Here is a 24,544-nt window from a genome sequence, read left to right on the forward strand (position 1 = left end):
GGGTATACTTTGAAAAGACCAAACAGGGTGGTAAAACCCTCAACCCTATGGGTAACAAGTAGGTGAGTGCCCTATTTTCCAGAGTTCCCTCAACTCCAAGAGCCCTTTTCCCTTAATTCCTCAATGTGGGTGAGAGAGTTGGCTCAGTTTTCTCGGTCAGCATTTCCCCTTATCGAGAGGGGATACATCTATCAGTCCAAGTTGTTCTCTAAAGAACAAGAAATTTCTCTTCAGTATTGCCTTGGTGAGAATATTTGCAATCTGATCATTTGTTGATATGTGTTGGAGCTTGACGACTCGTCTCTGCACCATATCTCTAATGAAGTGATATCAAATTTCAATATGTTTGTACTTGTCATGAAAAATGAGATTTTCTACCAAATGGATCCCACTTTTGTTGTCAAAGTATATCACTGTAGTATCTAGGACCTATTCAAGTAGATCTCCAAAGATATTTCTCAACTAAACTACTTCACAGCTAGCCATGCTAGCAGAAATGTATTCTGCTTTAGCTATACTCAATGCTACAGACTTTTATTTCTTGCTCATCCAGGATATCACGGTAGATCTAAGGCTAAAGCAACATCCAGATGTACTATTTCTGTCGATAATGTTATTTCCCCAATCAACATCATTGTGACCATGAAGTTTAACATTTCCTGCAGAATACCTCAAGCCAAGTGTAATTGACCCATGCAAATATCTCAATATGTGTTTAGCAGCTATCCAATGTGAGTGGTGGGGTTTAGTCATGAATTGACTCAAAGTGTTTACTACATAGCATATATTTAGATGAGTGTTCACAAGGAACATTAGAGCCCCAATCAATTGTCTGTACTGAGATGGATTTTCTAAGTCTAGTCTTGCAACATCTCCACATAATTTCTTGAAGTTCATTTCCATTGGAGTGACCATATATTTACAATCAGTCATTCCAAATCTTTCCAGTAACTTTAAAATTTATCTCCCTTGCAAGAGAAAATTTTCACCAGACTTTTGCCACACTTCAAAGCCCAAAAAGTAGTGCATAAGACCAAGGTCTTTCATTTCAAACTCAGAGGCTAGCTTCCTCTTACATTTGATCATCATAGGCTCACTACCTGTCAAGAATAAATCGTCAACATACAAAACCAAAATCAATGGCATACCATGGATTACCTTGAAGTAGAGGTTGGGCTCAGCATTGCTTCTTATGAATCCCAACTTTACTAAGTAGCTGCCAATACACGCATACCAAGCTTGAGGAGCTTGCTTCAAACCGTATAATGCATTCTTTAACCTGCACGCGTGTTTTCTAGTCTTCCACTTCAAATCCTTGTGGTTGTTCAACATATACCTCTTCCTGTAACATGTCATGGAGGAAGGCGGTCTTTATATCCATATGATGAAGAGTCCATCCCTAACTTGCAACAAGGGAAAATATAGAGCGGATGGTTGTATATCGAGCTACATGAAAAAATATGTCATCATAATCTTCTCCCTCCTTCCGAGAGAAGCCACGAGCCATGATCCTTCCTTTATATTTCTCGTTGCTACCATCACTTCCATACTTGATTTTAAACAACCATTTTGAAGTCACAACAAACTTCCCTTTCAGTCTAGGTACAATATCCCAGACATCATTTTTCATAATTGATTCATATTCTTCATCCATAGCATCATTCCAAATTTGTTCTTTTGTTTCTTCTTCGAATGAGGAAGGTTCAACATGAATCATAGTACTCATTGCAACAACATATCCTTGATACCTGCAAGGTTGTTTCTTTTCTCTTAATGATTTGTGGATGGGGACATTCCTTTCAATATCTTGTAAAGTGTCACAGAGCCATGGTGATCTCTTCTTAGAGGGAGGATCACTTGAAGGAGGATCTAACGTATCCATAGGCTCTATGGGATCGTCAACCATATCAAGTTCAAGTGCAGCCAGACCATCCAAAATATCCCAGTCATCATTCTCTTCCTTGGGAGGAAGAAGTGGAGGAAGATCTCTTACTTTTCCAAGAGCTGCATCTTCATCAAATGTTACATCCCTGCTAATTTCGACCTTTATCTAACCAGGAATATAAATTCTATAAGCTTTATAATTATCACAATAACCCACAAACATACATTTTTTTCCAGTAGCCTCTAGTTTGTTTCTTTTGTCTTTCGGCACGTGAAAATATACTAGGCATCCAAATACACGAAAATGGTTGATATCAGGTTTGATCCCTGTGAATATTTCTTTAGGAGTCTTGTTTTCCAATGCTTGATGAGGCACCCTATTCTGAACATATACTGCAATAGATGTAGCTTTACCCAAAGGAATTTTGGCATCTTTTGACCATGGAGCATAGCACGAGAAACTTCTAATATAGATCTATTCTTTCTTTCAACGAGATCATTCTATTCAGGAGTATATGGAACAATCGTTCCTTTTTTATTTTGTTTTTCTTGTAGAATGCTATGAATTCTTTTGACATGTATTCTCCTCCATTGTTAGACCTGAAGACTTTGATTCTCTTACCTGATTGATTTTCGATCAATTCTTTGAATTCCTTGAAAGTTTCGAAGGCTTCATCCTTGTGCTTAAGATAATATATCCATGTATTTCTTGAGAAGTCGTCAATGAAGGTAATGTAGTAGAGATGACCACCAACAGAATGCACAGGCATCATACCACATATATCATAATGAATGAGATGAAGAATGTCATAAGTTTTGTTCTTACTGGAGGGAAATGGTCCCCTTGTTTTCTTTCCACTTGCACAACCTGGGAAAACTCCATCATGTTGAGCCTGAACATTAGGAATACCAGAGACCAATTTCTTCAATTTCGGAAGTGCATCATAGTGAATATGAGCCAGTATGTGGTGCCATAATTTTCTTAAATTATTGGTATTATGAACCAATGCAAAGAGAGGTCTTCTAGAGACCTTGTAGGGTCCTTCAAATCTCGATCCCAATGTGAAGGCATCCCTTATAAGTGAATCAGCAAGTCAAGTTATAGCTTTACCTATGATGTAGGCAACCCTCATCCCTTTGTCTTCCAATGCAGATACAAATACCAGATTCTTGATTAATCCTGGTACACACATGACATCATGCAGTAGAATAGATTCCCCAAAATTTAGCTGAAACTTGAAGGACCCAAAACCTTTTACAAGATGAGTAGAATTGTCTCCAAGAATTATCCTTAACTTAGTCTCCCTCTATACCAGATCATAGAGGACTTCTTTATAACCAGAGAAATAGTGAATGTCCCCACTATCAACTAACCAACTATCCCATGAATCTGGTCGAGAAGAACTAGTAAGAGTAGAAATGAGAATGTATTCATATTTATTTATTGCATTACTTTCATACCTGGGAGCCTTCAATTTCTTTTGATGAGGACGATTTTCTTCATGATCACTTGAGGAGTCTCTTCTTCTTCTTTCATATCTTCTTTCATGGTTCTTATTTTGTTAGTCCTTTCTTCTTTTGTTATTGAAGTTGTCTCTAGTGTTGTAGTGATGTCTCTTGCTCCTTTCGGGACAATCATAAGCATAATGACCTATCTTGTGAGAATTGAAGCATACAATATGAGATAATGATTTTTCATACCTTCCTTTTGACTTTTGAGGAGGCTTCCTTGATGGACCCCCTTTTTCCTTCTTCCTTTTATCATGAGAGATACATGCGGTAGGCTCTCCCTCTTCCTCTTGCAATCATTCTTGACTCTTCTTGAGTGAGCTTTCCAACAATTTCATCAAATTTCGGAAGGAAATTGTTGTTGTTGATGGTAGTAATGAAGGTTTCCCAAATAGAGAGGAGACCTCTAAGAGTCACTATTACCAATTCCCTATCAAGTATATTTTCTCCAACTCTCTGCAATTGATCTTTAAGACGAGAGATCCTCATAATGTAAGATTGAACAATTTCTCCTTTGTTCATCTTGACTTCCTTGAGTTGATATTTCAGAGTGATGATTTCATTTAAGTTGCTCAGTTCATACATGTTGGCTATCTTGTCATACATATCTTTAGACTTTCCCAAATTCCCAACATAACTAAGTAAATAATCTTGTAAACCATTAGCTATAATTTGGTTTGCTTTAGACTCGCCTTTCTTGTACCTATTCTTGAGTGTAGCAGAAGCATCTTCTGAAGGCTCAAGTATACTTTCTTGAATATATTCCAGCACATCATTGTTATCATCTATGATCTCCAATCTGACTTTCCATGCAGCAAAGTTTGATGCATCACCCAACTTTTCATGCTTCTTCAAGGTAGAGGACGACATCCTAACTTTGAGTCAGGCGATCTTCTTTCTGAAGAAGAGGGCTTCAAAGTTTGTCTTCTCTTGGGCTTGGCTTTCACCTTAGCTCTGATACCATTTTAACTTTTTAGATTGTTCAATGTTGTATCAGTTACTTTAGCCCAATTTATCTTTTTATTAACAATGCATCCAATTTGTTAGTAGTATAATCAATCATAAACATAATTGAAGAAAGAACAACATATGCAGTGATTGAGAAGACAACAACAAAACCATAAGAGGCAGTAGATTGGTCCAAGACAAGGGGAAAACCCCACGAGGGGGAACCCTTTCAAATCTTCTTCTTTAGCAAATTGTCATGAAACAGCAGAGAGTACAATGAGCCCAATAGATATAGTTTGCAATGGAAAACAATAGATTAAATCTACAGATCTACAAATCTGTAATAACAATAGAGAAACTTAGATCTAATAGATCACTGAAGATAACTAAATCCAAGATCTCAAAAACTTAGATCTGGACTTTGTCGCTCTCAACAACACTGTCTGCGGGCGACTTAAACTTCAGGGTCGCTCTCATGAATACTGCATGCATGTGACTGTAATTGCACAGTCACTCTCAAAAGGCCATTGTGTGTGCGAACTCAACCTCGGATCATAAAACCCACAGTTGCACCCTTAAGAAGTTTTGTGAGTGACCAGAAGGACCAAAATCTCTCTCTGGATGAGCTGTGCCAGCGACCACACTGTCAAAGTCACTCCCAAGGCTTCCTGGTGAGGGAGACCAGTGACTGAACCCTTCAAAACTTAGAGTCGCCCCCTCTGAACTATGTCTGAGTGACTAGAGAGCCAAATTCGCTCTCTTGACCACTCTGTTCTTGCGACCATGGATGAAAAACTTCAGATATGAGCCTGTGAACGAGATCCAGAATACCCTAACCCAGAGCGAACCTTTCGCCTGTGATCTCAAACATAATGAGGACTTCTGCTAATGGACCTGTATGAGCCAAGACAAAGTACAAGAAATAGAAACATAATTTGAGTGTGCGTCCAAATGAGCTTGAGGCCCCTTCCTTTTATAACTTTTCTTGAGGGTTTACTTGGGGTTAAGATTGACCGAAGCAGTTACTCATGTGGTTAGAGCCGACCCATTCCATCATGAATGGATTAATAAAATAATTTAAAACTTGACATTCGCTTGACCGAATCAAGTGATCGTTAGGTTGTTTTTAGTCCTCTCGAAAAGAAGAATTTAATGCACATATTATCTTGATCATATGAGTTGCCCAATGTGGAATTTGACCCTAGTTGCAAAAATTAACACTGTAATGATGGTGATGACGTTGTTCTTTCTATATAATTACATACATTGATGAATAATGTTGTAGATCTAAATAATGTAATGATGAAATGGGGTGAACTTAATGTATTAATGATGAAATGCAATTATCAAAGAAAAGACCAATGTAGGCCTATAAAAATTAACAACTATTCCATGTGGAAGGAAGTTAGTTGGACCCTCGATGGTGGAATAATTTTTTGTGCATGAAGGACATCGACTTTGATTTTGCATTCTTCTTTCCCTCTCAATCTGTGGGATTGGCTCCATCATTCAACTATTTAGAATCACTGTATATATGGGTGCACCCTCATCTATAGGTCGAATGACAGTATAAGTTACGTTGGTGGTTGGAGGAGTGGTTGAGCTCGCCTCATCTGTGTTTTGTTGTATTGGCTCTTTCCTTTGTTGGCTCTTTTACTATCCATTCTGAAGTTCCGAGTGTTATAATTTATGAGCCTTATATATCTTGTTCTCTCAAGTCTATCCCTAGTCAGTGGAAACAAAGGATTGTCTTTCGACTGTCGACTGTCTAGATCCTCATGCCACGTTAGCAAGCTCAAGTCCAAAGAGGGGCCACTTCTTATCAAGAGAGAATCTACTGGGGGTGAACTTGCATGCATCATTGGATTGAAGGCTTCACTTTTTGCTTTCGGGAACTTACTCCTTCTTCTATTTAGGATGAAATCCCCAATATGGAAGGAGAAGCTTCCTCTCAAAGAACCTCCCTCTCAGGCATAGAAGTATTAACTGCATGGGTGGATTGGATCCTGGATATTAGTCATACGAGAGGGAGGTACAACCAATATATTCAGACAATTGATATTTATTAGCAAATGAAATTTTTAATGGGACGAATTATCCTAGATTGTCATGAATCTCGATTGGACATCCTCCAATCCCTTGAACACCTGCACAAGCACATAAGGAATCTCAACAGGAGGATGGAGAGGATTGAGCGTCATCTTAGCATCCCCTTGGTAGTAGGACAAACTTTAGCAAACTCGATAACACCCATCTTGATTATAGGATCAGATTTAGACCATTCAACCTAATTGCATTATGTTTTTTATGTGTTATTGCATAGTTGTAGCTTCTTTTATACAAGACAAGTCAAGGCTGCATATTAAATATAGTTTAATCTTTTTTATATGTATCAAATTTTAGTTGACTGCCTCTTAAAAATAGTCTACTTTTAACTCTGGTTTAAACTTCTCAGTAAAAGAGCAACCTAAAATTTCAAATCTACTATATAATTTCCTATTTTTCAATATATATATATATATATAATTGTATCCCAACATACTTGAGGATGAAGCAGATATGGAAGAAATAATGTTCAACATCATTTATGCACCTTTAGTTAAAAACCTCATTAGGTAACACACTTTTTAAGGATAACGTAACGTATGTAAAAGTGTATAAAGTTAGGAATTATATTTTTCTTTATTAACTAAAAAATGATTCTTATTAAAAAAAAACCTAACATTTTCGAAATGAAATATAAAGCCCCACGTGCATTTCCACGTCTCAATTGGAACTTTATAAAATCAATAATAAAATTATAATTGCAGTCAAACTCGAAAATATCGAATTCAAAATTAGGGAATCTTGACCATGTGCAATGAAGTATCAAAGAGAAGGATCGCGTTAAGTAAGTGGGTTGGTGCATGGAACATCTAGAAGGATAAAACGAAAATAAACATTGAAGTATAAGCCATAAGGTGTATTATTGAAATAATTATATATAATATTTAAATAAAATGATTGTAAATTAATATATAAGGGAGGGAGTCTTTAGAAATTCCTTAGGATTTTGGTCGGTTCAAACTGTGACAAGCTTTGTGTATAGTAAGAGGGGTTATGTTTGTATTTTTGGTTGTTATAGTATAAGTTTAAGTTTAGTTTCGGAATTTGTAAGAGTGTGAAAAGTAAATAGCATTGGAAAAAAGATTATGTTTATTGACCTTTAGTAATAGGTGTAATCTAATGTAATTTAATAAATTCGTTTAGTAAGTATTTTTATTGAATAATATGTAGTGAACGATAAATTTATATATAAATATTAGTATAGATTTATGGATTAAGAAGATTAAATTTTTCGAGATGTAAATTTTTTTTAGAAAATTTTAAGGAAATATTTTCATTTTGAGAGATTTGATTCTCTACTAGTTTGGAAAAGTTAGATTTAAGATAAATCTATGTTGATTCTTAATAATATTTATATAAATTTCACATTTCTATATATAGAAACATTCTTATTTTTAAGTTTACAAAAACTCTAACTATATATATACTTATGAAGTATTTTACTTTCATTTAAGTCTTGTTGATTTTTTAAACAAAAATGGAATCAGGATGGAGTCTTTGTTGATGTTAGGGTTTTAGTCCTCTACAAAGTTTTTTCGAGCATCGTTGCAGAACACGAGCATGTATCAAGCATCGAAGGGGCATCAAGGAAAGGGGCAGATGAGAACAATTTTCTCCGAGGTGACGATCGTGTTTTATATTCAATCATTCCTACAATGATATGGCCACCCTCTCGTAGCTCGACGCCTATGGTCCAAGAGGGAAAGCAATGGATTCACTATGTGGATGTCTCTGTGACTAGGATCAAAGAATAATCAATGGTTTCAAAGTATGCTTCGATGATAGTGACATGGAAACTATGGAGAGGTCGTGGTGGGATAACTTGCCTAAATTGTTGCCCAAACTCATTTCTCCTTTCGTTCTAGTATCTAAGGCGTGCATAGCCATGACGAGATTACGAATTATGGCAGAAAATAGGCTTGTGCACAAGGGGGTTTCTTTTTCTCAAGGAGATTGCATTTGTTCTCTTAGTTTTGAGTTGATTGGGAGAAAGGAAGAGTCAGAGCTAAAAACTTTCTAGGTTTTCATTAAAACAATCAATGGGGTGTCCTCCATATTTTGGATTGGGACCTCTGACATGGTAAAAATCCTAAAGCAATGAATTGAGAATAGGTTGGGCATACCTACAAACACATAATGCCTACATTTTGAAAGGAATATTCTTCAGGACTATTCCCAGATGAAAGAATATCACATTTCAAGGAACTCTACCATTATTTTGAACTTGAGGCTGCAAGGAGGAGCTCTCGGACCGAAAAAATCCAATGGATTTTCCTCTTACAAGGACACAGTGCAAGGGAAGGCTTCCAATCCAACAAATCAACCCCAATACATCCCAGGACCCTACATTGTAGAATAAATGAAACAAGTGTATGCAATGGAGGTTAATCTCCTAGAAGTAAACTATCCTTTTTCTACTCTCCAATCCAAGGCTATGATTTGTATGTTCAATGGCTTCTGGCCTAAATCTGATGCTTTACACCAGTGGGTCTTTTCTTCCTAGAGCCCCAACTGTGACATTTATTTATGTTCCAAAGGTCTTTTCACAGTCCAATTCGATACACAAGAAGCCCTAGAGAAAGTATTAAATGATAGGCCTTGGTTTTGGGGAAGAGCTAGTCTTTTCATCACCCCATGGTTTTTGGGATTTGATGCCACACAAATGGTAGTATCGTTAATGTCGGTTTGGGCACGGCTATTAAAACTCCCCCTCACTTTCTTGCACCATAAGGTTGTATAGGAAATCAAAAATACCTTGGGAAAACTCAAAAATAGGGATCTCGAAAGAACATATAAAGGCCTATTTTCCTTTGCTAGAATCTATGTAGAAATAGATCTCAGTAAATGTCTACCTGATCACATTCATTTGAAACGTAAAAATGTTCAGTGGACCCAAGTATTAGACTATCATAATACAACATTGAGATGTTGAACATGTTTCCGAACGAGCACATGCCCATAGATAAAAAAGATCAAAAAAGAAAAAGGGGCAGGCACACAAATCAAAAGGATGGTTGACCTCTAATACCCACCTTAGATAAGAAGAAGACGAAGAGGAAACCGTAAGGGACCTTCCAAACCAGAAAGAAGTGAATGCACATGCCTAGAATATGATATTTTCCCATGAGTAGAATCAATAGGGCCATAATGAAAATATTTCTCTTGCAGAATGACATAGAAGCATAAGAGACCCATGCATCAAAACCACAAAAAAATGAGGCACACACAGAAAATGGGATATGGAGCACAAAAAGAGCACATGCTTATGACATTTCAAACTCAGAAAAAGAATCCAGAAGAACTATCAATGGTTCTTGTTGAACCAAAGTCAAAGGGATGACAAAAAGTGCAAAAAAAGAAAGGAAAAATAGATAAGTTAAGTGATTATTATCACACTTAACCTAGACTGTTTACTTTTGTAATTTTTTACAGTTTTTTTCTCTTTAGCACATATGTCGTGAAACGTATCTACTTTAATGCTTTCAGCATATGCAAAATGTAATTTTTTCTTTCTTTCAAAATGAATGAAATTACAGGTGATTTTCTTGGGGAAAATAAATTAAAGTATTTTTCTATAATAGGTTTTATAATTTTTTATAATTTTATTTTTTAATGTCACATGCATAGCATTGATTTTTTTTTTTGGCTGAAGCAAGTGTTGATCCTTCTATTTCCTTAAATCAAAAGAAAAATTACATATTTGTACAACAACCCGATACTTTACAAGAAGATGGGAAAAGGAATCCTTGCCAATGTCAAAGACCCATCTAAAGAGAAGCTGACGTAGAAAGGCTACCAGAGCCCCCACCCACTAGGGAAAATTTGTACAGATACATTCCCCGAAGCCGACTAACAAACACAAACAACTCTAATCGCGTGAAACCCACACCCCACAAAAGAGGGAGAGGACACTCCAAAAAGGCTTGAAGAATAGCGCCCATTGGGCCCAAAAAACCATAGCGCCCATAGTGCCCATCGGGCCCACAAAACCAAACGATCATTCTCAGCCGTTGATCCTGGCTACTGGATCCAACGGCCAAGAATCATATCGCGCACCCAAACATGTCTGAAAAATAATGTGCGATCAAGGGCAGTATTCAAGTCCTTCCATTGTCCACGTGTAGCAATCTCAATGGGATCACTGCCAAAACTAAAAAACCACAAACCGCTCATGGGATGAGCGATCACCGGAGAGCCGACCCAAGCATGGTTTACGGTCCTGAACGTGGGAAGAGGGAGAATACCCGCAGCCGGAAAACCAATTCTCATTCTCTGTCTGTTCTTTCCACTGCGCCTATCCCCACTACTAAGCTCGTTTGAGAAGTGATCCCGTAAATTGTCATCCGAGTACCTGAGGCTTCCCTTCACCTGATTCCGGTAGAGCGTGAGACAAATCCTGGCTTGTCTTTCTATCAAATGCATTCCAAAAGGTTGAGAACCATCTTGCCAGATAAATCAATTCATGCTTGCTATCCAGGTCCGATAACGATACATTTCCTTATCTTCTGCAGCTTGTTCCTCGCAGAGAGCCTTTAAACAGTTTTGAGGAATCTCCCGCCACTTGTACGCTATCCCGCTATCTGCATTGTTCACCCCTTGGTTGGCCAGAAGGTCCGCTAGTTTATTGGCCGAACGTCGGACATGGTTGAAACTCACCGTTCGCAGCCCTTGAAGGTGAACCTGGATTCTTTGGTAAACCAGGAGTAGTTTCCAGTGATTAGAAACTTTCTCTGGCCGAGTACCACTATTAATTCTTTTCACAGAGTTAATAGTAATCTCTGAGTCCGCTTCAACAATGACGTTTGAGCAATGATGCTGGATCAAAAACTCAAGACATTGTTCCAGAGCCATTAATTCTGCCATATTATTAGTGGCTCTGCCAAGATGATAATGGAAGATAAATATAATTTTGCCTTCTTCATCTCTTAAAACTCCTCCAAAACCAGCTGTGCCCGGGTTGCCTTTTGAAGCCCCATCAATGTTGTATTTCAGATAAATTTTTAGTGGATGTTGCCAGAGCTCCTTCACTATATCCATTGTTGTGTCCTTTCTGATAAGACCTTGAGGAATAATCCCTTTCATTCCCAATTGTCTGAGAATTCTCAGCTCAGACACAGAGGGTGGATTTTTGGGGAGATTGTGAACAGTGGTACTAACAGTCTCCCAAAGCTATTTCAGGATAAGATCAAAAAGACCTTGTGGGGTGGACTTTTCACTTTTGAAAATCCTTTTATTCCTTTCTTTCCAAACATTCCAGATAATGAAGCTTGGCGTGAAGGCCCAGGCCAGATTAATGAATTCATTCTCTGAAAAGTTTACTCTCCAATTGTTTAGGGTATTAGTGATACTACTTCTGTCCCTATCCGACTGCTGGAAAATGGAAGAGAAGGATTCCCATAACTAGGTAGTATAAGAGCAGCTATTAAGAATGTGCTCCATATTCTCCTCCTTCTCTTCACAAAGCTAGCATCTGGAAGGCCCCATAACCCCCCTTTTCTGTATGTTGTCCCAAGTTAAAATTTTCTTATGATGAACCAACCACATGAAAAGCTTGATTTTCATCCAACCTTGGTGCTTCCAGAGGAGCTGCCATGTCTTGTCTGGAACCCTGTAATCAAGCCCAAGAAGAATACTTTTGGCTTCCTTAAGATTAAATTTACCTTTATTGTTATTGCCCCATCTCAATTGATCCTGCCCCTCTGTAGCTAAAATCATCATTTGTTTAAGCAAGCTCCCAAGAGCCTCTGCCTTAATTTTCATGGGGCTATCATCTTCGTAATCAAGTTTACTCCAGCTTCTCCATTTTCCTGAGGTCTGAGCCTAATCCCAAAAATCCTTGACTTTATTTAACCCTTGGAGGTCTGTTTCCTGCTTGAGACTAACAAAGTCCTCTGTTAATAGTATTGGTTCTTACTACCACTTATCTTCCCAAAAGAGTGCAAGATCTCCTTCTCAGATTTCCCAGAAGATGTTATTTTGAACAAGGCTTCTATTATCCCAGGCTCTATTCCAAATGTGAGACTCGTTCACATTGCCAGACATTCTTATTAGATCCTTAGCGTGCCAAGAACTGGCATATTTTTCTTTCCAGATTCTTGCCCACTGTGCTTTTGGCTCTTGGACCCAACGCCACAAAAAAGGGCTCCAAGAAGTATATTAAGAATCTCCTGATCATCCAAGCCTAGTCCCCCCTATCTCTTGGGTTTACAGATTATGTCCGAAGAGACCAGGGCCCATTTCTTCTTAGTTTCTTCTTTACCCCAGAGGAAATCTCTTTGAATGCTTCTGAATTTCTCTAAAATGCCTTTGGGAGCTGGGAAGGCCGATAACATGAAAACCGAGATTGATTGCAGGATTGCCTTTGTCAAAACTAACCTACCTGCTAGGTTCAAGACCCAGAAGGTCCACTTTTTGAATTTGTCTTGTAATTTATTAAGCACTGGTTCCCAGATACTTTTGTGCACTGGTCTATTTGTGAGAGGAATTCCCAAATACTTTGTGGGGAGGGAATCCCTTTGGAAGCCCAGAATTCTTGAAATGTTTCTCTGAATAGAAATGTTAGTATTTAAGAATAAAAATTTTTACTTGGAAAGATTAACTTCCATACCTATGGCCAAAGCAAATTCTTTCAGGATTCGATTGTAGGTTAAAGCTTCTTTGACTATGGGGAGCCCTTGCAGCATGGTATCATCTACAAATTGTTGGTGAGTCAGAGCTTGACCATTTTCAGATAATTGAAGACCTTTGATAGTGCCCATTGCCTTGGCATGCTTAATGGATCTGCCCAGTCCCTCCATCATAAGAATGAAGAGAAAGGGAGAGAGCGGGTCTCCCTGCCTGAGGCCTCTAGAAGGAACGAAGATCTCTGAGGGGGAGCCATTCACCAAAATTGAAAAGCTGGAAGAGGTCACCAGAGCCATGACCCATCAGATCCAGTTGTGGTCAAACCCAAAAGCCGTGAGAACCTTTTTGATGTAGATCCAATTTACCTTGTCATAGGCTTTGGCTATATCTAATTACATGATCATCCCCGCCTGTTTTTTACTGGTAAGCATGTGGACCACCTCATGGGCTTGAATGATGTTATTTAAAATTTGTCGGCCCTCCACATAACCTGATTGTTCCTCTGAAACTAAAGAAGGAAGGAGAGGTTTTAGTCTATTTGCCACTACCTTAGAGATTATCTTGTAAACCACATTGCATAAAGCTATGGGTCTGTATTTGTCTGCGGTTTGGGCCGATTCCTGTTTGGGGATCAGGGAGATGAAGGAAGTGTTGAGAGCTTTCAGGATCGTTTTGCTGGACCTGGAATCCTCCACCACTTCCAGAATGTCCTGTTTGACAATATGCCAACAAGCTTTAAATAAATCCACATTGAAACCATCCGGACCTGGTGCTTTGCAGTTCTTCATGTCTTTGAGGACCTCACTTACTTCCTCCTCAGTAACAGGTCTCTTGATGTTTCGGAAATACTAAACAAGCACAACCTCAATACTCTTATGGGTGTTCTGGAGCTGTCCATTCTCATCCTTTATCATTGAGATTCTATTGTATGCTCTGTTAGCCATAGTGGATCTGTGGAAGAATCTTGTATTCTGCTCTCCTTCTTTGAGCCATTGCACCCTAGACTTCTGCCTCCAGAATGTTTCCTCTTGTTTGCATAAATTATCCCATTCTTGGTGATGCTTATCAGCCTAATCACTTTTGACTTTGTCAAAGCCGTCTTTGATCAGAGCCTAGTTGAGTTCCTGTAATTTGATTTCCAATGATCTTTTGTTCACAAAAATGTTACCAAAATCCTTTTTGTTCCACTCTTTTAGCCTGAACTTGACATGATTTAGTCTTTTATGAAGGAGGTACATTTTTGAGCCCTAGAATTGCAAGTCCTCCGACCACCATTTTTCAATGTTGCTGATGAAATCCGGGTGGGAGAGCCACATATTCTCGAATCTAAAGGGCCTATTCCTGGGAGAAATCAAACCCTTGATTTCCAGTTGAATCGGCCAGTGGTCAGAACCTCCAAAGGGAAGGATTGTTGTTGTTATTTCTTTATCTGTAAGCAAAAGCTCCTCTGATATCATGAACCTATCCAATTTAGAGGCTACTTGTGCCTTACCTCCTCTTTTGTTGTTCCAAGTAAAAAAGCCATTGTTTAGGTTAGAATCAACCAGTTTCATCTCATCTGTGAAAGTCTGAAACACTAAGGAGTCTTTGTTGAGCGCTCTGGTGCCTCCTTTTTTTCCAAGAGAGATTTGATCATATTAAAGTCCCCTCCCATGATCCAAGGAATCCCAGCCTGTCTATGCCTGAGATTAATTAGGGAGTCTAACAATTTGAGTTTGTCATCTATTCTTTGAGGACCATAAACATTTGTGACCAGGAAGGTTTTTGGATCCCCCACTAGTTGAATGACCACTGATAAGTAGTTTCTAGATGCTTCTGCATCTGTTATACTGATTTTCTTTGGATTCCGCGGAGTTAGAATGCCCCCTGCTGTTTTTTTAGCTTTAACCTCTAGGAAATCAAATTTATTAAGCCATTTGTTGTGGATTTGTTTTATTTTCTAGATGGAACATTTCATTTCCTGGATGAAGATAACATCTGGCATTTCCAGTTTCATTCTATGACTAAGCATCCTTTGTTTTCTTTTACTACCTAGACCTCTGATATTCCATGATGTGAGCTTCATATTTAAATATTTGTAAATGAGTAACTGGTTAGGTCTTTCATCTTACCTGAGTCTATCATTAATTTTCCACACTCCATCAAGAGGTCCTTCTGCTTTTTCCTACCTCTCTTTTTTCCTGCATTTCTGGTCGCTAAACCTAGAGTAGTTTTCATTACTTTCACTCCTCTGTGTTCCTGTTTTTCAATGGTTTTTTCGTTATCTAAACCTCTTTCCTGAGTTTTCCATAAGAATAGTTGCTGAATTTTGTTGCAGTCTTCTTGGGGTAGTGAGTCTATCCCTCCTGTGGAACCCTGCATCAAGAACCCTTCCAGATCTAGATGTTCCTTATCTAGAATTTCCTGAAGCTCATGGTCTTCCAGATCTGTTTCACTTTGGGTCATTTCCTGATCCATCTCTAGTTCTATTTCACTCAATATAGTTTCTTTCTTATTAACCGTCTCTTGTGTTGGGTTGCAGTTGTCTTTCGTTTTCGTTTCCTTTTCATCAGGTCCGTCCTCCATAGATTGGTCTTCATTTTCCATTTCTACATTTTCTTCCAGTACTTGATACCTATTTTCACTGACCTTTTGCCCCTCATTATGAAGTTTCCTTGATCCCTTTTTGCCGCCTTTTCCTCTACTAATAACTTTCTGGAAGCTGTTTGTGTCCTTCATTTCCTTAGGTTTGCCCTTGTTATCTGCTTGACTAAGAGGGCAATCTCTGAACAAGTGTTCATGTTATATGCTCGTAGTCTACTGTTTGAACCCATTCCTCATCAAAAACTTACAGGATGACTTCATCCGGAAGAGCTCTTGATAGATCCATTTCTACACAGATCCTAGCATAGGAAGTGTATTTGCCTCTTCTTGTGGCTTCCAAAGCTTTGACAAAACATCCTAGTTTGTTACCTATTGCAGCAAGCGATTCAGTTTGCCAATAATCAAGAGGAAGAGAATAGAGTCTTACCCAAACCGGTACCGAAGTGAAAGTCTCCCGCTTTGGCACAAAGTTCATCTTCGAAGGCCGCATATAGAGGCCAGCTATAGCATAAAAGTAGGGTCCTCCTTCGAGTATTCTATCTTTGTCTTCGATGTTTGTAAACACCACAGTGAAAAATCCCTTGGACCCTAGATGCAAGTCTATACTTCCTTTGGGTTTCCAGTGATACTTGATCCATAACTGTAAAGAATTTTCTATGGGCCATAATCCCATAAACTTGCAGATTATAGCTTAGGTCCCCATATGTTCCCTATGTGCCTGTAGTGCAGGATTGTTTAACACCACTCTAGGAGTAATCTCCATTTTAGGTCTGCACGGTCCCTTTTTTTTATTGTTCCTTGTGTCCTGGCTTTTGTCTTCTTCTTCCTTGTCTTTCGTGCTGACATTTTCCTTGGGCCTGCTCCCCTCTGTTTCCTTTTCATTATTACTCTATTCCTCTTCCACAGCATCTTTGACTTTGCCCAAAGGGGACTTGCCTCTACTGGCAACAGCGCTTTTGTAGGAGGGAGGGGAGCTCCCTCCCCTGAGTTTCTCCATTAGGAGTAGGTGCTGAACCTCTTCGAACCCTGGGTGCTCGTTTTTCTCCTTCGTATCGGCTGCGTCAATCCTGCTTTGTGAGCTCGACATGCATAGCATTGATAATATAGAAACATCGATATATAATTTAGAAAAAGAAATAGTTTAAATATAAATAGATAGATAGGCATATAAGTTAGATTATTTTTTTGTAAATATTAAATTTTTATATACTTATTAATTACATTTAGATATAAAGTTTTGAAATATAAGTGTATCATTATTTTAATTTTATGATTAAATGAATCTTAATTACATCGTAAGGCATTCCCTCTTAGAAGAACTCCCTTATTTTTCACCATGTGTTATTGTGGGCTATCGATCCTGTGTGTTAGACGATTAGAAGATTTTGTATCGTTGATCATCATATGTGATGGAGAATCTTGAGTTCAACCTCTCACAATAATTTGGGACTGACCACCCACATGTCTCTTTACGAATGAACCATCTTCATACAGTTATGATCAATAACGAAAACCCAAGCACATTGATGAGTTTGGTATTTGAACGTCCTACAGAATTGGTTCCACATGAGACGTTGTGTTCACTAGCACAAACAATTACCAATAGTAACCAATCCCCAAGCCCATTTATGAAATCTAAAGGCCTTCAACCTGAGTTATTGAACCAGACTTCTATTGATCAAGCCTCAAGCAAGGATTCAAAGGAATGTCTCTTTCAAGTTATGAAAATCATATCTGACAAGAATGATTTGAGTTTTGTAAAGAAGGTTCATCTTCCAGAAGAGCAGATTCTTTGTCTCTATGATCGAATTGTACCTAATTCTATAGAAAACCGATGCCCTTATATCATAATCAATTTTAACTCCTTGAATCAACAATCCTTGCTCACAATTGGCTTCCATGGGGACAAGCAAATGATGGGTAGAATATTGAACAAAGGTTCAAATTTATTTGTGCTTAGGATTTACTCAACGTATTTCCAAAAATAATGCACTTGCAGCGTGTTTTCTGCATTTCGGGTAACCTGAGAGCATAATTTAGTGATATTTATAATTTATTTAAGCAGAAAATAGCTTCACATTTATCTTTGATAAATTTACTCTTTCAAATTTGCGATTCATATTTTCAACAAATTGTGAAGTTCACTGGGTTTGCCTATAAGTATTCATGAACTCCATTAACAGTACAATTTTTTTTTCAAAATCGAAACATCAAGGTACATAAATACTTCTCTTGAAAAACTCACGAATTTAAAATTTTCTTTGGTATTTAATCATATTCATTTTTATTTTTTTTTCTGAAGCAACTTTAACTTCCATTGTCACAAGAACTAGACTGTTTCATTCCTTTAAACCACATAAATGAGATTTCCAACTACTAGTCAGATTAAGATAGCAATAATAGTCACTACCATGGGGTCGTTTAAACATTTTATTTAACAACTTTTATCTTCCATTAAGAAAACTAACCGTGCTTTCTTCTGAACCACAGATGATGAAGCGTGATGTCAAGAAAATCTGTCATAATTCCTATATTTTTACCTTTTTTTTAGTTGTAGATCCTCAACTTCTTGCATCTTTATTCAACTTCAAATTTTCTTTTTCCTCTTTATGTAGAGATCTTGAAATGGAAACAGATGTATGATCTCGGTTCTCAGAGTCATTCATGGGAAAACAAAAATGGTTGATTTATCCACGTTATTGAACTGATATTTACTTTAAAGTTATCATGTGTCCGTCATGACACCAAAAATGTTCAAAGAAATTTATTCTAAATCTGCAAGTTGGATGAAGACGCAGTTGCAACAGCAACCAGATATTACATGGTTCAACATTAAGGTGTTCTACATCAAAATTGATGCATGTGGGTTTGATCTTGCGCCTTGATCTTTGATGGCTCACCATTCACCTCGCAGCAACTCAACGGATCTAGAAATTAACAGAAAATGGATCCATCTGTCAGTAAATCCTTTTCTCACGTTCAAATGTGATAGAAATGACGAAAACACATTGGTGGAAACTTACGTTATTCACACTAATTTTTTTTTTTTTTTTGTAAGTGGAGGTAGTACCATTCTTTTCTATTTATGCTAAACAAAGAGACCAAATACATCGTTTTGGTGGCCTCAACCTGCCCCGAAGGGAAACCAGGTCTGTTGGCCACTTGAATTTACTATAAGCATTCCAAAAGCAAAATTTAACAAGTCTTTCCATACTGGCTATATACACTATACAACTAAAACTACCTATCAAGCTACTATTTTGCATAATACTGTAAATAAAAAAGATCAAAAAGCCCACTGCATAGCCACAAGTGAATCATGCCTTTCTGGTTCCAGTCTTCTGGTCCATATCCATGGGGATATCCATATGTTCCTCCTGGCTCGGGTGCGAGTCTACCATCCTGGATAGAATCTGAGACATCTCCTCCAGTTTATTGTTCTGATTGATCATAATGACTTGGAAATTTTTCATTTCCTTCTGCAGGTCTGGCAGCCCATTGGCAATATCCGCCATTTCCTTTGCAACCTGTTCCAGTGCCTTTGCCAATAGGCTTTTTAGGACCCAGTAAATATGCAAAGATTGCCTGTAGAGTGTCATCCTTCCCCTCGTGTTTCCTGGGTCACTAACCATTGCTGCCCATTCTTCTGTCTCTGATTCCGACTGTTCCTCTAGCACACTAGATTCCATATTTTGGATGATACGTCGGATGTCCTCGTCTGTTCCTTCCTGGTAAGCGCGAGCCACCTCCTGCACCGCTGACAGGGTGGACCGTCTCCCTCTACGCTGGTTTCCTGGTTCTTCCATTGACCTACCACCCAGGTTTCCTTGCCTTGGACGGCCTCTGCTACCGCGACCTCTTCCACGACCTGGCCGTGCCATCCTCTCACCTACCTTCTCCTGTAAACAATCAGTAATCGCAGGTGTCAGTTTATAAACATTTTCCTTGTCGTCTTTGCTTACCAATTTCCCTTTGGTAACTTCTCTGTCCCTACTGCATTCCCCTTCATTTTTTTGACTCTGGCACTGATATCCTTTCTCCGGGTACAAGAAATGAATTAAGCCCTCTGTCATGCGAATCAGTTGGAGGGCTAAGGGCACTATCTTCGTCTCCCCACTACCTGACCATCCCTCTGTTCTTACCGTGGAGCTCTCTCCATGGTTTTCCGCATTATTTCTCAGACTATACTCCCGACTGCAATTTCCCTTTTCCTCAGGGTACCCCCCTCGGAACAAGTCCGGTTGATCCTCCCAATGAAACACAGAGGGACATCCAAGCTCTCTCAGGCTCTTTTCAACATCAAGATCTTCATAATACTGACTCCTATCCATTCTACCTATAGAAATGTTTAATACGGAGACAGAGAATGCAGGTTGAACATACCAGAGACCGCAGACCACCCTGATGATGCTTCCTAGCTGCGCCACGTTCTGCTCCTTCTTCAATCTGTCTGAACTACCCTTTCCTCACTCTCCACCACCTTCATATAATACCTCTTCGTCGCCCTTCTCGTTTTGCCATTACCGCCGCCACTTTTGCTAATCATCTTCAATCCACCTTCCCCACTCCAGTGTCTTGAGCCAAGAGCTGGCCGATTACTCATTACTTTTGTTGGAAGGGTAGCCTCATCTCTGCAGTCACATCCATCTGTCCTTCCCTTATCATGATCACTTCTACCATCCTCACCTGCCCTCTTCCTCATCACGATCGGGAGTATGTTATTCACACTATGAGTAAAGTTTGCTTAGACATTTGCATCATAGAAGAGACTCTATTTTGTGGGACTTTGGACAAGAAATGTTTTGTCAAAGACGATCATGTTCTCCAAATCCGTCAAGAGTCATGGACTGTGGAGTGTTGTTGCACTATAGATTATCCGTCAAAATGGAGTTCCATGAAGCCAAACTTTCACAAATTCCCCTCTCTCGAAAAACCATTCTATAGAAGTCGAACCTTCCTCTGTATGTTTCAGATGAAGAGCATTTGATCTTATTATATTGAAATTCAGAAAGTCACGTGAATTTCAAAATCGAAAATGGTTTATTATTTTTAACAATAATAACATAGAAAATAATAATATTTATAAATGAATGATTTATCGTTATATTAAATTGATTTGTTATGAAATTAAGGGCAAAAATGATTTGACTGATTTAGTGTAGTTGATTTATTATGGTTGTATATAGAACTGTGTACAAAAACTTTATAGAGATGGGGAGCTTTTTGAAAACTCAGTGTCACATGCTCTCTTATGAAAAATCTATTTATTTATTTATTTTTATTTTTTTTAAATGTTTTAAAAATGTCGTTTTCTAATATATATATATATATATATATATATATATATATATATGCTTTGAAGTGTATGATTATTTTCTTCCCACTTTTATATATATATATATATATATATATATATATATGTTTTGAAGTGTATGATAGTACTTTCCTAGTGATAAAAGTAGTAGTATGGGAAAGTGTGATAATGTTTAAAAGCTTTGCATTATTGGATGAAATTTTGACTTGGGTGTCTTTAAAGATATCATTATGTGATAATGTGTTTGCATAATAAGAAAGATAGAAATTACACATTAAGTCATACTTAGAGTTGTTTTTACCATTATTAAATGTATTATTAAGTGTGGGTATATTAATGAGAGTTGTTTTTACCAGTATTAAATGTATTATTAAGTGTGGGTATATTAAACTTCTTGTTTAATGATTAAAATAGAAATTTTATATTATAATTTGATAATATTTGTTTTTGGGATTATTAAATATATGTTTATTAAATTGGTCATAGTTAAATTTTATAATATACATGATGTTTTTTTAATGATTAAAATAGAAGTTTTAAATTTTAATCTTATAATATTTCTTTTTGGTATAATCAAATATATCTATATTATTTTTTTTAAATAATTAAAATGAAATTTTAATATATATTTTATAATATACATCTTTGTATTTTTAATGATTAAAATACGAACTTTTAAATTTTAATCTTATAAAAAAAAAATTATATAATCAAGTATATCTATATTAACTTTTTAAATAATTAAAATGAAATTTATGTGTGTATGTGTGTTAATGATTAAAATATAATTTTCAAATTTTAATCTTATAATATTTCTTTTTGGTATAATCAAGTATATTTACATTAACTTTTTTAATTAATTAAAATAAAATTTTTAATATATATATTTTATAATATACATGTATGTTTTTTTAATGATTAAAATAGAACTTTTAAATTTTAATCTTATAATATTTGTTTGGTCGAGCTTGGATGCCTCTTGGGATAGTTTAATTCCCCTAAAGGTGGCTCCCATCCTCAAACCCTCTCTATGAGATTTGAACTAATGACTTGGTGAAGACTAAACCCCACATAAACAAATCAGTTTACACCTCATGAATTATGTGTATGTGTGTGTTTAGTGATTAAAAAGAAAATTTAAAATATAATTTAATACTATTTTTTATATTGTTTTTTTTTTTATATATATATAAAGAGAGTTTGTTTACTTTTAACTAGACATTTTAAAGAAATTTAGAATTTGAATGAATTATAAAATAAAATTTCAAATTTCAAATTTTCATGGAAAACACATTCATACAACATAACACAAAGTTATATATCAATATTACATATAAGTAGAGCATATTTTTTCTTAGAAATAAGTTTACCCATAAAACATAATAGAAATCATATATCAATATTACATATTTACTATTACCATATCAAATAGACTATATATTTTATTAGAAACAAGGCTTATCCATATTTGCATAAGTCTAATTAATGTTATAAATTACACATAAAAATAATGCATTAAAATGACAGTATCGAAATGGTTAATTATGAAGCCCCTCAAGCAATTTGATTGGTGATTGTCATGATATGAAGTCTTTGTGAAGTATGTGGTTCAAAATCCCTCCTCACTAACCTTATGTGTTGCGTGTTGGGGCATGCATGGGTTCACCCAGAGGTTTAGTGGTAATGGTTGGAATTGACCCCATGCCACGTGAACATGATCCTGAACCAATTGGTAATTCTTCTAGATACAAAAAAAAAGGAAACAAATAGGGTTAACATACCTAACCCCCTAAGTGCTATCAAGGAGGTGGAATATTCAAATTTTTCTTTTTCTTCTAAGAATACTATTCTAGGGTTACTTTTGAGCTCATATATATATTTTTTTCACTGAAAGCTTTCCAGCAACAATATTCTTGCTAAATTTTGAACTTTTATCACAATGTTATAGCCTTTCAAAGTTTACTCAAGGGATTTTTTTATCTTTTTCCATGTCAGCATGTTATACAAATGGCATATTGGCTTTACTTGTACATGGTACTCATATTGCCACTTCATACCCCATATGATCAACCCTAGTTTTCACAAAGGTAACCCTTCATATGCAAACTGTGGAATGATAAATAATTCTCTACAACTATTTGACATCATCCCTAAAAGGGATGAACCCTCATGGAATGCAACAATTGGGGATGCTCCCATAATGGGCTTTCCAATGAGGCATTGAAGTTCTTTAGCCAAATAGTACATGTTGGTGGACTAACATTCATAATTTTCCTCTTCACATGTGCCATGCATTCTGCATGCAGTTGCAGGGGAAGAGGATACATGCCCACATCATTAAAGCTAGATTTGAACTGCCTCTTTCAGTGGGGAGTTTTCTTATTGGAAAAAATAAGTGAAAAAGAAGAAACCCTATTGTTTTTGCAAGTCAAGAAGAGGACAAGAATAACATTATTGTAGTATTTGAAAAACACTTTGAAGGAGAGGAGGGAAATGAATATGTCGTAAGATTGGAATAGATTACAACTCATTAGGTGGTTGGAGACAATGAAACAGAGGTCGAGGTAGTAACCATATCAATGGCTGAAAGAGAATGCAACCATGGAGCATTTACAAAGTTTGAAGGCATTGTGTCCTTAAGTGAATATACTCTATATACTATCTATACTAACCCTAGGATATAAAAAACCAATTTCTTTATCCAAACAATTCTCCAAGCCTAAAATTTATTTTTAAATAAAGTAATTCTTATTTATAATTTAAATATTCAATTAAATCACATAACATATCACATCTTATTTCTTCTATGATACCCTTTCCTATGCTACTTCCTTTCACATTCTTTTATATTGTTGACTTTTTATTGGGTGCAATGTTGATTAGTTATAAATGGTCATGACTCATTTGTTGGGTTGTGTTATATTCTTTCCACGACTAGCCCACGTAGTTAACCGGGGGGTTAGAGGGGCGGCGGAGCACCCCCTTCGTTGCAATGATTTTGTAGCGAGGGGGGGTCACTGGGAGTCTGAGGTGTACCCCTAACCCCACTTTATGGGGTCCGGGGCAGCGCCCCAGAAAATTTTGGTTTTGGACCCTATCTTAGGTTGGGCGGACCCACCTATGGTTTTGTGCATGATTTTGGCACATGTTTTTTTTTGGACACAATGGTTTTTGGTCCATAGTATTGAATGTGATGGTTTTTTCGGTACATGGTATTGGATGCTTCAGCATGTATAAATATGTATTATAACATTGAAAGGAATATAATGAAAAATCAAGCTAGTAGTCTCGGTTTTGGGATCCAGGGGAAAATCTCTGTGTACATGTGTTTTATGTGTTATGCTCTCGCATTGTTTATTTTCTGTGTTTTAGAATTCGTATGCAGGTAATTTCTATACGGGGTTAAAACCTACATTTGGTATCGGAGCAGATTTGGCTTCAAGGGACGCCTTTGTTGCTGAGGGGTTTCGCTCGGGCCTGTGGTAGACCCTGTTTAGTGGGATATCTGCGAGATCGATTCTGGTGGTGAAAGAAGATGGCGAGCAGTGGAAAGATAGAGATCGAGAAATTTAATGG

The 24,544-nt window shown here is 37.1% G+C and overlaps 1 pseudogene; it reads left to right on the forward strand.

Moving 5' to 3' along the window:
* Positions 1–18,404: 18,404 nt before the first annotated feature.
* On the forward strand, positions 18,405–20,641 carry LOC149259282 (uncharacterized protein At1g01500-like; annotated as a pseudogene).
* Positions 20,642–24,544: the final 3,903 nt, after the last annotated feature.

The sequence above is a fragment of the Pinus tabuliformis genome, chromosome 6 (genome assembly GCF_031772625.1).
Source record: "Pinus tabuliformis cultivar Carrire ecotype Pingquan chromosome 6, CPIR1, whole genome shotgun sequence".
NCBI lineage: Eukaryota > Viridiplantae > Streptophyta > Pinopsida > Pinales > Pinaceae > Pinus > Pinus tabuliformis.